The 15,630-nt window shown below is 41.8% G+C and overlaps 1 pseudogene; it reads right to left on the reverse strand.

The window, feature by feature from the left end:
* Nucleotides 1-740: 740 nt before the first annotated feature.
* LOC110585054 lies at nt 741-1,538 on the reverse strand (annotated as a pseudogene).
* Nucleotides 1,539-15,630: the final 14,092 nt, after the last annotated feature.

The raw sequence follows: 15,630 nt of genomic DNA on the forward strand, positions 1-15,630 counted from the left end.
AGGAAAAACCATGGAGATGACAGAGAACAGGGTTGACTTTTCACTGATTATCTTTTATATTTGTTCTTGTTTAACTCATGTGAATGTAATATCTCTGACAAAAATAACCAAATAAACCAATAAAAGAACTTCAAATAACCCTATATTTTTGAAAATGCATAGACTATCTCTGGAAGGAGGACACCAAAGAAACTGATCATAAAAGTCATCTCCAGGGAGAACAGAGTGGCCAGGGGCAGGAAAAGGAAGGAGGCTTACTCTACTCCCTCACCTGTGAATACTGTGACATGGACCTTCGCAGAACCTGTTCCTCATACTGGAAATGCTTCTTGGCCTAAAGAAATAGTGTCTCCTTGGAATGGCTAATGCCTAAACTCTCATAATTTGAGTTTCACTTAGTTTAGAAATGGTTTCCTTCTGGTTTTTCTAGGAAGAATCACAGCTTTGGTGACCATTTCCAGCCTAGCAAACATGTCAATGTCATAGTGGAAAAGTTCCAAGGAAAACAGAACTAACAACAAGAAATCCCTCCATCCTCCCCCTTTAAAATTTTTTTTTTCTGAAGCATAACAATTTTATTTCTTTAAAATTTCTTGCAAATTAATTATTAGAGTTCCACTGTTTAACAGGTACTTTTTCCCAACATCCCATACTTTCTTCTCTATCTGGATTCATTTTTTTCAATCCAATAGGAAAAAAAGAATGATGGTAAAATTTTCATAAGCAAAACATTTGGCTGATTAGTTACTAAAGTATGGCCATTTTTTAACCTCTAACATTTCATGCAGTGTTATCAGCTGTGCAGTTGATTCTTGAATGTTTTTCTTTTTCTTTTTCACATTTCTATCAGGCAGAGGAAAATGATCTTCCAGAAACTCACCCAAGGTAATCAAGAGTTTCTCCTTATATTCTTTTATATCATGCATTTTAGTTTTCAGCTCATCAAAGATTCTTGATTCAGAAAATGTCACAACCTGATGTTTCAATTCACTGTGTAGTACATTAAGAGATTGCAGTATCTGTTGTTGTTCATCCAACCACTGTTTCTCCCTTTCCAAGTCTTCCTTTAGCTTTTCATTCTTTGACTGAATAGTAGAGAGCACCAATTCAAGATCATGTCTCAATTTTTGGAACTCTTCTTTGCCTAATGTTACAAGAACTTCTTCATTCAGTGGAATTATTCCAGGACTTTCTTTCTGCCATTGATTGAGTTCAGCAGTCAAACATTTCGCTTGCATAATTAATAATGACAGCTGAGCATTTGAATCAGTGAGTGTCTCAGTTCCAACAAGTGATAATTTTTTCTGACATTCTTCCACATCTTTCCACATTTCTTCACATTCTTTAATAAGTTCTTCTTCAGCATTTGTAACATCTTCCATGTCTGTAGTACTGTCTGGATCTAGATCTTGCTAATTCACTGACATGTGCCTTGTAATAATTAGCCTTATAAGAAAAAAAGCTGTGTGACCTTGGGCAAGTCACTTAAACTGTCTGTGCCTCAGTTTCCTTATCACCACAGTGCCACGGACTTCAGGTCTTCTCCGCTGGGCGTAAACAAGGCTTCCTGGCCTAGGACATTTGCGTGTGCTGCTTGCTGATTGGATCTGCCTAAAAAAATTTTTTTTTGGGAGAAGAAGAAAAGAAAAAGTCTTAGAAAGGGGTTGCATTATATTCTTTTGTCTTTCAATTTTCCAGGTTTCTCCCAACCCCCACGTGAACATCTCCAAGTATTCGTGTGAAATAGTTTATTAGATCCTTTTCAGGATAGGGTTTAAAGCAGTATGGAAGGAATAGAGGTCACCAGACTCTGGGGAGGGGAAGGGGCCCTTCTGAGATACAACGTGTGAAAAGGAGAGGGATTTACCTTGGGTCAAATCAACTGTACTGTTCTGAGAACAGTGTTTAACTAGAAAACAAGTGTACTCACTTCTTTGGGCAATAATGCAGGAAAAACCTGTGGGTGTTGCAGGGTGGGAGATAGTTGGGTGAAGGGGGAGCTGTTCTTACTGGCAGGTGGGGAATGCTGCTGTAAACAAGCCCCTGGTCCAGGAGGAAGGAAGTGTCTATCAGAGAGTTAGTAATGATCAAAGTTGCCCAGGAACATCCTTGTGCGTGAGATGAAGTTCACATTACCTTAAATATCTAAGAATATACATTTTTCTCAAATACTAGATGGTCTTATTCTTTTGTCCAGTAACTAAAGAATGTAGCTAAAAATTGTGAATTCCTCTAAAGGCTCAGATTTCCTAACTGGCAAAGGAATGCATACCTTCAACAAAATATGCTGGGTTTCTCTTTGAGGGACTTAAATTCACACAAGGGAATGATAAGGGGGAAATGTAAAAAAAACAAGCCTAGATTGAGTGATCTGACATATTTTTTTTTTTGGATTGCAAAGTTTAATAGCTTGAAAAACAATTTCTAACTTCAGTTTTGTGCGTAGGCATGGTTTTGTGATTTCTCTCTCTATGGCTGAAGCAATATGAAAATGCAGCTTTCATCTGGTCACTGATCCTGATCAGGGAGCTCTAAAGGTTCTCTATTTCCTACTAGATCAAACTCACTGCCCTTCCTTGCTTGCAGTGTTTTCTGCAATATGGTCCTGAATTTACTCAGCCTCACTTCCATGACACCACAGCAAGCCACCCCTGCTCTATTTAGTTTTGGTTTCTTCACAGTCTCCAGACAACATACTTTCTCCCATCTCCCACTCACATCCTCCTCTTGCTTGCTGACCTGTTCACTTCCTTCCTTCAAGAACCAAGCCAAATTCAAATTTCCATGAAGATGGTCTTAAGTGGCAAAGCCTTTGTTTGTCTCTCTTCTGAATAGCACATGGCTTATGCAGCTATGGGACTAAGCCATGTCTACTTCTAGGCTTAGTCCCATGGCTAAGTCTAAGCCATGTCTACTTATGGGACTAAGCCATGTCTACTTCTAGGATTCTGACATGTCTGTGTTGACAGGTGAATAGGTCTATTTGCATGAAATGAAAAGATGCTGCCCAAGACAACAGGGCTGGAGCCTCCTGGTAAAGACACATCCAAGTTAGAGCCAAGGTGGACAGACAAGGTTGGCCAAACCTTTGGCTTCAGAGGGAAGAAGCAATGCTGGGTACTCCATAGTGTTTGTCATTCACATTTTCTTCTGCCCCCGTGCCACCTTCATTGGGATTCCATTAATAGAGTGTGAAATGAATGGTGAAGAGAGGCATTCAGGTGAAGTTTCTCATTTGAATCCCAGTGCTGTGGCATTCTGAGAACTCAAGGCCATCCTATCAATTCCTTAGGGAGATGGTCGTACCTGGTGAAAGTTGGCAGTGCCCATAAGGAAGGGTTGCCAGATAAAATATTGGGTGCCCTATTAAATGTGAATTTCAGGGGTGTCTGGGTGGCTGATTTGGTTAAGTGTCCGACTCTTGATTTCCACTCAGGTCATAGTCTCAGGGTCATGAGATCGATGCCCCTGTCGGGCTCCACACTCAGCAGGGAGTCTGCTCTCTCTCTTCCTCTCCCCCTGACCCTCCCCCTCACTAATGCTCAATAAATAAATAAATAAATAAACAAACAAATAAAATCTTGAAAAAATGTGAATTTCAGATAAGCAAGAAATAGCTTTTTAGTATATCTCATGTAACATTTGGGGCATATTTATACTAAAAATTATTTGTTGTTTATCAAATTCAATTTTAACTGGTTGTCCTGTATTTTCATTGGTAAATGTAGCAACCCTACTAAGAGGGACAGTGGTGCCTGAAAAAGGGTAAAATGTCCACTGGGGTTCAATAGAATCTAGAGGAAGGAATCCAGATATGATAACTAGGCAGTTGGCCTGCTTCTCTTTCTGAATAAAAAGACAAAGCACTGAGAAGAGAAAGCCTCTTGACCTTTCCACTTGCTTCATGTCTTTGAATTACTCATGATGCCTGGAGTGATGACAGCCATCTAGAGGTCATGGGCTATAAGTAGGAGGATGAAAAGCCAAGATACCATGGACAGTGAAGCAAAAGGTTGCAAAGAGCTTGGGTCTTTTAAGACATTGTTGAGCTTCATCCAAGGAGGTTCAACCTACCCTGAGACAACTTTGGGTTGGATCCATACTTGAATAACATTCAAATTCTATTAGGAAGAAAGAAGGAGGAAATGGATGCTGGGTAGGTTAGCAACAATGTCACTAACAATGTAACCAGCAACCACCTGGATAGTCCTGTAGACATTGTTTCTTTAGGCCTTGATTACTGACCAAAGAACACTAGGATTTTAAATATAGGTACAGAAATTAGAAGTCTAGGAAGAAAAAGAAGATAGGAAGTATATGCAATAAATGTGCTGGTATTCCCTTTTCCTCATTTTTTGTGTTTAATAGACTACCAATGTGGTTGAATGTCAAGCATAGCTGACATGGTTAAAAAAATTAAATGATTAACTTATTCCCTATAAGATCCCTGCTCATATATTCCTCCCTCATACACACAGGGCCACTTGATCCCCTATCACCATCACTCCCATCTCCTCTTGTATGTACATCCCTACCTCAGTCACTGGAAAATATCTTTTCAGTAGTCAGGGAGAATTTAAGGACCCATAGCAGACTCAATAGCCCAAGTGTAGTCAACTTTGCTACTTATCAGTCATTCTCTGAACTCATACTAAGCTTCGTGTCTGACCTCCTACCTCTAGATTTCTGAGAGTTGTGAAACATTCGTGTTTTTGTTGCTTAAGATACTGTCAAGTGTTCTATTACCTGCAGACAGAAGCATCCCTAGCTGATAGAGAAGCTGCCAAGTTCTTGTTCATGAGTGTAAGTGAGACACCCTTTATCAACTTTCAGAAATGTTCAGGGGAAGCTTTCCAGGAAAGTAGAGTCCTAAATTATCAGGTAATGGAGAGAGCCAAACAAATATGGGTTACCCTTGGCATCTCTATCGAAAAGTTGATACTGGATCTGAGTGAGCATCAAGCCTCCACGAGGACTTCAGCTCCTGAGAGCCCAGAGACTTTCCTTTTTATTCCCATCCCTCAACTGCATGACTCAATACACATTTATTAATTGACTAATTAAAGAATTTAATTGATTTATGGAGGATTTCCAACTTAATCTAAACCTGGAAGGGAGGATTTGAAAGGTGGTGTGGAGAAAGAATACTGTGGGTTAGGAGATATAAGAACAGAGGTCCTGGAACTGGTCATTAGCACAGCATGTTTGGTGCCTAAGGATTAGATTCCCTGAAAAGGATTAGTAAGAGTTTTATGACTGGGAGGACGAAATGTTACTGCTGGATACATTGCTAGGTATTTGGGGCTGGTGCAATAGATCACTAGGAACCTAGGAATCACGAGGACTAGTGGAGAAATGCAAGGACAGAGATATCTTAGGGAAGTTCATTAGTCAGAAGCCCATAAGACCTATTAAAAGAAAGACATTGGTAACTAGAAAGGCAGTTAGGGGGTTCTTAAAGTGATTGAGGAATGGATTATAGTGGTGATAAGGAAGCAGGTGGGAAAAAAGTGAATCCTAGTAAGAACTGACAGAAGGCAAGAGAAAAAAATGCTAACATTTACTTGGTGCCTACTTCATACCAAGCATTTCACATACACTGCCCCATTTAGTGAGCTATATTATTATACTCTCCATCCAGTGGGGGGGGGAGCGCAATCTGTAAACATGTAACAATTTTACAGAGGGACAATAGTTCTAATAGAAATGTATATGAGAAAGCTATTTGAGTATCTAGGAAAGAGGCATGGACCTAACGAATGTCTTGAAAGATGCGTGAAAATTTAACAGAAAAGTCTGAGGAGAACATTCCAGACAGATGGATGGTATGTGCATAGCCATATCTTTGGCAAAATCTTTGCATGTGGTGTCTTCTGGAGAATTCATTAGTACCAAGGAGTTTCTCTGAGATATTTGACTGAGATATTTGCAGGTCAGGGCAGAGGGGCTTTTGGGGACCCTTAAATAATACCTGTCAATTTGGCATCTTAGAAAAACTATAGCTATAGCCAGTAGTGGAAACATCTCCAGAGATTTCTGCTGGAAATAATGCTCCATGATGTGATGATGCAAGAAGGTGGGAAAGTACTGAAGTTCTTCCATGTCCTTCATCTCTCCACCCTTCCCAGGATTCTCCAGGGCCACCTGCCTTTCCCCATGACCCCCAACCCAACCTGTTTTCCTATCCATGCTAGGGGCTACACATATTCTGAGCACAAAGAGCTAGGCAGCATCCTCTATGTCCCTCATCTATTTGCTCTTGGGGCTGACTTCGCAGACTGTTCCTCCATCCCCTTCCTGAATATTGAAGACCACCCTTCTCATGATGCCCTGTGGCTGTGGCTTTCTGACATTTGGTCTGGAGCCCCTGGGCCATGACAGCAGAGACCTCCTGCTCAAACCCTCCAGGGTTCAGGACATTGCTTGTTTTTTGTTTTTTGTTCTTTTTCCCTCTCTCTCTGCTGTCCTTGGAGATAGGCAGGAGACCTCAGATAACCCTAATATCGGGAGGGATCATCTCCATCTCAAAAAAAAAATGCTCTAGTTCTGGGAGAGGTGGGTGGACTGGCTACAGATGCACTCCCTGTCACGTCCCTTACTTGACCAGTTGGAACCTTGCTCTGTGGCATTTGGGGAAGATAAGGAGTCTTCTACAATTTGTTCAAAAAGTTAGCAAAGGCTTCCATGTTTCTACTCTAATTCTGCTGCCACTTCAAACATATTTTTCAAAACATCACAAATATTAACATTCTCTTCATATTACTCTTCCTTCAAATAATTTCTAAAGAATGTGCCCAAATGGCACAGGAGTAGGAGTCGGGAGAGTCAGAAGTCTGCAGACCTCACTTTTGGCTTGACTTCAGCCTCTATCCCTCCATTCTATATCCTTGAGCAAGACATCACTTTTTCAAACCTTATTTTCCCCATTTGTTAAAGAGATGCAATGGAAAAAAGATAGTCTCTTCAATAAATGGTGCTGGGAAAATTGGACAACTATATACAGAAGAATGAACCTCGACCATTCTCTAACACCATACACAAAGATAAACTCAAAATGGATGAAAGACCTCAATGTGAGACAGGAATCCATCAAAATCCTAGAGGAGAACATAGGCAGTAACCTCTTTTGATATCGGCCACAGCAACTTCTTTCAAGATTCATCTCCAAACGCTAGTGAAACAAAAGCAAAAATGAACTTTTGGGACTTCATCAAGATAAAAACTTCTGCACAGCAAAGGAAGCAGTCAATAAAACAAAGAGACAACCCACAGAATGGGAGAAGATATTTGCAAGTGACACTACAGATAAAGGGCTGGTACCCAAGATCTATAAAGAACTTCTCAAACTCAACACCCAAAAAGTAAATAATCAAGTCAAAAAATGAGCAGAAGACATGAACAGACACTTCTCCAAAGAAGACATACAAATGGATAACAGACACATGAAAAAATGTTCATCATCATTGGCTATCAGGGAAATTCAAATCAAAACCACATTGAGATACCACCTTACACCAGTTAGAGTGGCAAAAATCGACAGGGCAAGAAACAACAAATGTTGGAGAGGTTGTAGAGAAAGGGGAACCCTCTTACACTGTTGGTGGGAATGCAAGTTGGTACAGCCACTTTGGAAACAATGTGGAGGTTCCTCAAAAATTAAAAATATAGCTACCCTATGACCCAGCAATTGCACTCCTGGGTATTTACTGCAAAGACACAGATGTAGTGAAAAGAAGGGCCATATGCACCCCAATGTTCATAGCAGCAATGTCTGCAACAGCCCAACTGTGGAAAGAGCCGAGATGCCCTTCAATAGATGAATGGACAAAGATGTGGTCCATATCTACAATGGAATATTACTCAGCCATGAGAAAGGATGAATACCCAACTTTTACATTAACATGGATGGGACTGGAGGAGATTATGCTAAGTGAAATAAGTCAAGCAGAGAAAGTCAATTATCATATGGTTTCATTTATTTGTGGAACATAAGGAATAGCATGGAGGACATTAGGAGAAGGAAGGGAAAAATGAATGGGGGGAAATCGGAGGGAGAGATGAACCATGAGAGACGATGGACTCTGAGAAACAAACAGGGTTTTAGAGGGTAGGGGGGTAGGGGGATGGGTTAGCCTGGTGATAGGTATTAAGGAGGGCACGTACTGCATGGAGCACTGGGTGTTATATGAAAACAATGAATCATGGATCACTATATCAAAAACTAATGATGTATTGTATCATGACTAACATAACATAATAAAAAAAAAAGAGATGCAACAGAGTTTACTTCCACTCATTAGCATTTCTATGAGGACTGGATCTGGTTACATACATTATAGTGATATAGGAAGCATAAAATATGATAGATGAGACTTATCACCAGACAGCAGGACCAAGTAACTCTGGAGCCAGACTTTCTTTAAAGCCAGGGTTTGCCCCCTGGAAAATGAGGATAATGATGCAATCTGAAAGCTCCAAAATCCTCAAAGCTTGGGAATTAAAAGTTTTTTCATGAGTGGGGCACCCATACTTATTTGGTGGCAAGATTGACATGAGGGTTTTTATGGTCTTTGTCTAGCCCATTTGCTGCAGAAATCTCAATGTGCTTGCTTACTGGGTGCTGCCCCAGATCCCTTGGGAATCATTACATAGTATGCAATGCATGCACTGTACTATTTTTCTTAAAACACAAACAATTCAGAATTGGAAACACATTTGGCCTCAAGGAATTTAGATATGGGATTGTGGGCTTTGGTACCAAACTCACAGGGCTGTTGTGATGATTAAGTAAATAGATTCAGCATAGTGCCTGCCCCATGGTAGATGCTCAGCAAATACTAGCTGCCATTACTATTCCCTCCATTACTGCAGCCCTCAACATCTTTGAACAATTTCCGCTATTGCTCTAGACCTGTTTCCCTATTTGTGCCTATAACAATTTTTTAAAAGATTTTATTTATTTATTTGAGAGAGAGAGAGAGAGAGAAAGAGTAAGGAGGAGTGGCAGAGGGAGTGGGAGAAGCAGACTCCCCGCTGAGCAGGGAGCCCAATGTGGGGCTCGATCCCAGAACTCTGGGATCATGACTTGAGCCAAAGGCAGACATTTAACTGACTGAGCCACCCAGGTGCCCCTGTGCCTGTGACTATTAATGTCTAAAATTCTTTCCATTCAAACACTCAGCACTTGCCTTTCCTAAAGCTCCTGTCTTCCCAGCTGTCTGCCAAAATGCTGTCCTCATTTATTTATTTATTTATTTATTTTTAAATGCGTGCATTTTCTTTTCTTTTCTTTTCTTTTTTTTTAAAGATTTTATTTCTTTATTTGAGAGAGAGACACAGCGAGAGAGGGAACACAAGCAAGGGGAGTGGGAGAGAGAGAAGCAGGCCTCCCGCTGAGCAGGGAGCCCGATGCGGGGCTCGATCCCAGGACCCTGGGATCATGACCTGAGCCGAAGGCAGACACTTAATGACTGAGCCACCCAGGCGCCCCTGCTGTCCTCATTTAGAACAGAAAGTTCTCCCTATAGCCACCTGAGGTCCCCTCCATCTGCCTTCATGGTAATTAGTTGGATGGTTTGCTTGTGGGTAAAGGAGGCTGGGAGAGAGTTCTAGAACGTATCCCACTGGCAGGTCTCAGACTCCTAGCTCACCCTGACATACTTCCCTTCGGCTGTGTGGCTGGGATCCTATAGGGGTGGGTGCAGCTCCTCCCCCTTTAGAAAATTTACTTCCACCTTTCTGGACCTCACTTTCACATGGTTAAAGCACAACAGTCAGCCTAGATGATAGCTTTATGCCTCTTAGCTCCCTCAAATCCTACCTCCTGTGATGCTGCCTAGAGATGTTATCTTTGCATGCTGGGGAACCACATCCTCCATACCTTCAGTCATCAGCTGATGTTGAAGGGGGAATGAAAGCTGCTTCTCTTCCGCTCTGAGTATATCCAGCCTCAAGAGGGGCCAAATGCAAGGCATTTGCAAACCTTGTTACCAAGGAAACTAGATCCTCTTTCCCCAGCTTTCTGGGCACTGAAACTAACCTGACTGTAGGAACAGGCTCTGGGTCATCTCCTGGACAGAATTAGAGATGAATTGGACAGTCTCAAGTTTAAGGAGATCCAGCCTGGTAACTAGGGGGCTGCAGGCAATGTTGCCATCCACTGATTAATATCAGAGGCCAAGCAGCACAGTGACCAGCATTGGAAATCTGGTCAGTAGACAGAAGGACCCTACTGGTGGTGAGAGAGGCTGTTGGAGAAGTAGGAGAGGGAGAGAGAGGGATGCTGGGAAGTGGTGAGGCTTCAGGTTAAGACTCTAGTTAGGAGGGAGACTGAGGTATGAGGGAGGATGGGTGATAAGAGGGGAAACAATGGAAGCCTGGTGCTGTGGACTGGGTCACCCAATGGTGGGGAGGAAGCACATAACCCTCAAATGCATGGGCCCCGAGGGCTCTTCCCTGGAGCACCAAATACTGCCATGTTGCACAAGACACTAGTAACTGCCAGACTTGTCTCCTCTTTATCATTACAAAGAGGACCCCAATTTTGTTTCAGAAACAACGTAATCAATTAGAAACACTAATATCCCCAGAGTCCCAGTTGTGTTTGCTAAGATATAAGCAGAAATCCCTGGGAGGAGCTGTGGGAAAACCTGTGGAAAGGGTTGATGTAGCAGGTACATGCATTTGCCCTTCACCCTTGCCCCTTTTTTCTGCCTGAGATTCAGACAGGACACTGAAAGAGAAACAGCCATCTGGTGAGTGGGAAGTCCAAAGCCAGAAGCTAAGCTGGGCGGGGCTGGAAGCTGAAGGAAGCCTGAGACCCTGATGGCACTGAGAGCCACAGGACAGCCCTGAAAATGGTACTGCAGCTTCTTGTCATGTGAGAAAAATGAACTCTTGTTTGGCTAATCTACTGTAGTTGAGCTCTGTTTTATGCAGAAGGACCCAGTCCTAACAGACACACATATCTGGCTTACTGGGTTGTTGGGAGGATTTGATGAGATGCCTCAGCAGACTCTGAGGGTTGAGGTGAACCCAGCAGAGATTGCTGAGCACTCAGAATCCAACTTTGGGAACTTGTCCTATTCTTAAGCCCCTGTAGGTGGTGGACACCTAAGCCACTGATACACTTCCTGTCCCCAACTTGATTAACTAACTCCAGACTTAGTGGGATGGGTTAATCCTGTGACCACAATGGGGATGTGTCAGTAAATCCAGCTGCAGGGAAACAGTTTTGAAAAACCAGAGGAAGCAAGGCAGAGGATGATGTGCATTGTGGCTTACTGAAAGTCCATCTGCACTTCTAGAAAAAATGTCTCTGCTTATATGCTATCAACGGTGGTTCAGTAGCACCTTCTTCACATTCAGAGTAGCTTTCATTCATTCGTCAAATACTTCCTGGGTGCTTACATTGTGTCAGGTACTGTATTCGGTGCTGGAGATACAAAAGTGAGTCAGATACGATCCTTGACCTCAAGCATCTTTTCTGGGTACCAATTTTTTATTTTTGTTTTAATTTAATTTTTTTTTTAAGAAAATGGGGCCAAAAGGTGAAGGGTACACTTGAGTTAAATATGAGGGAAGAAAAAGCTCTGACTACTGACATTTTTGTCATTTTGTATGTTCTGACTGATGCTGTAAGAATAATGTACACTGGGTTTTGGGAGGTGGGGGATATTTCCAATCTAGCCTGGAGTGGAAAGTTACTGGTATGCTCAGAAGTAAGCTTCCATAATTATGGACTGAGGTCAGACAAACTATAGAGAGTTCTCAATTTCTAGCGTTTCCTTGGGCTGTGAGTAAACTACCACTTGACCCAGGTAAAACATGTTGTCTCCTTAAATGGAAAATACCCAGATGGTGGAAATTTTGTGTTATCTACAAATGGGAAACTATTAGGTCTTCAGTGATACCCACTGGGCTACACTCTGAACAGCTGACTAAAAAGATTGTACCAGCCCACCATTTTTCATTTTTAGCTGCTCCTCACTGGACAGATATTTGGGTATGCATATATACCATATATCAGAATGCAGGTTCTCAGGTAAGAACACCTTTGAATCCTAACTCTGCTCCTTACCAGCTGGTGAGCAGCCAGGTAGTTACTTGACATCACCGAGTCAATCATTCCTACCACTTAGGGTTGTCATGAAGATTAAAAATAACATATTATACAAAGGATGGACAGTACTTGGCACAGAGTTAGAACTCAAAACATGTTAACTATGGGGAAAATGAGATGGGGATGGGGAGAGAGAGAATGGGAAATCTTTTCTCAGGGGGATGATCTGGGCTAGAGCCATTTACCCCCCAACAGACCTTCTTGTGCCATCTCTGTCCAGAAATAACCCATCCTCAGCAGACCCCAGAGACTGTTAAACCTCTGTTCTGCTGAATTCTCCATTCACCTTCAAGCTGCTGGGGAATGTGGGGGCTCTCCAATTATTTGAATGAAAACTGAATTTCAGTGGGCAGTTTTGGAGGGTCTGTGAAATGAGCAGGTCCAATGCCCCATTGGATGAATCTGCTTTGTGAGACTAGTTGAGGGTTTTCATGAAAGGCTTCCCTATGTAAATATATTAGTTTCCCCGTCTCTGCAATGGAGGTGATTGTCCTGACCTCCTCTGATTGGGGGGGGGGGGTGGATTAAACCAAATGGTAAGTACCTAGCATGATGATGGGGAGGGAGTAGGAGCTCCAGGAAGATTGCTCCATCCTTCCACATCCTTCCCTTCCCTGTTGTCATACTGCCCTAAACTGAGAGTATGACTGCCAGAGAGCTAACAACATGTGGCAGGAGGAATATAGGAATCCACTCTTAGCATCTTATACTTTAGTTGCAATTCATTTATCAGGCCAGCCAGGGCAATCCCTGGCCCAGTTCCATTCAGCCCCATGGCACACTAGAATTTCCGGGCAGCATTTTAAAAATTATTGATATTGAGCATGAATTCCCTTCCCCAAGTGAATCTGTCTTAATGAATAGCTCCTTGAAAGAATGAGTATCTCTCTGGTTTCAGTTTGTTTCCTCTGCAAATTGAGAACAGAGAAGTAAAGTAACTCACTGGGTGCTGCACAGCTAGAGAAGGGCCCAGGTCTGCTGAAGCCCAGCTTAGGGCAGTCACCCCAACAGATACTGTCCTTAGTTAAAATTATGATATTCTGTCCATCATGGATTTTTTTTGCATTAATTTTGAGTTTGAAAATAGTGTATTAAAGTATTATATATCTTGATTTCAAGGTTTTTTGGCATCCCCTTAAATTTGTATTCAAGGTCATAGCCAAATGATGGGGAGTGCTCAAGAGAAAACTTCACATCATTTCCCTGGGTCCAGAAATTGCATCTAAAAAGGGACATGAACTGGCCATCTGTCCTTTTCCTTGGAAGGTCATGCTCAGTTTCACTAGGATTTTGTGCTGTGCTTCCAGGAGTGGTGATGGCCAGTCATGAGTATAAGGATGAGCTTCTGGTCTGTGGCAGAGCTGGACATAGGCCCAATGAATTTCTGAGGCTTCTCTACAAGAAATCAGTTGAAAGTCATTTTAAGACTGGTTAGATTTCAACTGAGGGTTCTAGAGGGGAGGGGGTGGGGGGACGGGTTAGTCTGGTGATGGGTATTAAAGAGGGCACGTACTGAATGGAGCACTGGGTGTTATACGCAAACAATGAATCATGGAGCACTACATCAAAAACGAATGATGTAATGTATGGTGATTAACATAACATAAAAAAAAAAAGGAAGACTGCTTAGATTTTGGCTGTGTCTCTTTTGCAGCCTAAGCAACAGATGAAATTCCTCCAGGAAGTATTCATTATTTAACTGCCACTAGCTTACAGTTAAGTTTTGGCTAGCTTGACATTTTCAGCCCATACTAATCTGAATTGGGTTATAAATGAGTGACAAGACCTGAACTATGCCCTCAGATACCATTAGACCAAAAGATAGTTGATTTGCCTGGAGGGAGCTCTGTGCTTATGAGGTCAGGAACCATGCTAATGGTTTGCAAAGGAAGCATTCCCGACAAGGTGGAGCTGCAGATGCAGGTGAAAAGTCTTTCCCTGAACCGGTAGACAGATACAGTGCGGGGCTCGGCTGGCAGGTAGAGTCCTACCTGTCACGCTACATGTGCCTCGGGGAGTGTCTTCAGTCATCTCAAAGGACATCGCTGAAATCTCAACAATTTCTCCAAACTCAACTTTACTTTTATTTCAATTCCCACTAGAACATAAGCTCCATAAGGACAAGAATTCTTGATGGTTTTGTTCCAGGCTATATCCTCAGCAATTAGAATGGTGCTTCACCTAAAATAAGGGCTGATGTTCGTGTCACCCTCCTAATTACAGCTCTTCAGTATCTCTGTTTCCATTAGAATAAATGCTGAAGCCCTTATGTGACCTACGTGATCTGCCCCCCTGATGACTTCTTTAATGTCAGGTCAAGCCATCTTTTCTTCATTCACTATATTCCAAGCTCTGTGCTACCAGGCCTCTGCAAATGTTTTCTTCAGCATGATGAACACATGCACACATACACGCACACACTTCACAGAACCAGCTCCTTCCCAACCTTCCTATATCTAACTATAAAGGTCCTTTTTTCAACCATTCTAAAGATTCTTCTCTGACTATTCTTATCCATGGAGGACCTCTTCTCCTGCATGTCATGTTTCGCTCATAGCACTTTTCTCAATTTGTAATTGAATATTTTTTAAAAAATGTATTCCACTGCTTAATTTCTGTTTCTGTGTTAGACTTCTCAATCCATGAGGAAGTGAATATGACTCTCTTTGTTCCAATATATCCATATTCCTCTGAAAGACCCTGACATAGAATAGGTACTTACTTACAAATTATCTGTTGAATGAATGAATGAACGTCTTTAGTATATATGACCCTGTCCTAGAATAAAATATAAAGATGGTGTTCTTCATCTCTCTTTTGTCCACCCTCTTCTCTTTAGTGCTCTCTTTGCTTGTCCCAGTGGCTAAATACTGCCTGTTAGCTGCCCAGGCTGCCTTATACACCCCAAGCCCAGGTCTGACAGTCTAGACAATGCCCCACTAGGATGCTAAAGGCTGGAATGTCATGATGTACTGTGTATAATATATAGCCTTTAACAGACATGCATCCTTCCAAATACTGTGGGAATGTAGGACATTATAAATAGCTTATGGGGAAGAAATTTATGTGCGCACAGGAGGGTCATTCACTCCACAGAGGCAGCCAGCTGGCCCGTTGTCTATGCAGAAGAGAGTTCCTGGCATAGCTATCATAATCAGTTAAAACCAGGTTCATCTGGGATTTTCATACTATTCTCTTCACCATTCTAACTATATATTGACTACCCTGCACTATTTTCCCTTCTTACATAAAACTGAAGAGAAATAATAGAAAGAGTATCATATGCCACTATGTTAACAATACTTATATTTAGATATTAAGATATGAGTGTTTTTAGGGTTTTCCCCCACATATGTCCATTTAAAACTTTTTATTTATTGAGATTTTGTTACTTTTATAATTTTAGAATATGTATTTCATGTACTCTCCTCTGTATTCGTATATAGTATCTCAATTGTATAGAGCCATGCTGTCCAATATGGTAGCCGTCAATGTCATGTGAATATTCA

This window comes from Neomonachus schauinslandi, chromosome 7, assembly GCF_002201575.2.
Source record: "Neomonachus schauinslandi chromosome 7, ASM220157v2, whole genome shotgun sequence".
Classification (NCBI taxonomy): Eukaryota; Metazoa; Chordata; class Mammalia; order Carnivora; family Phocidae; genus Neomonachus; species Neomonachus schauinslandi.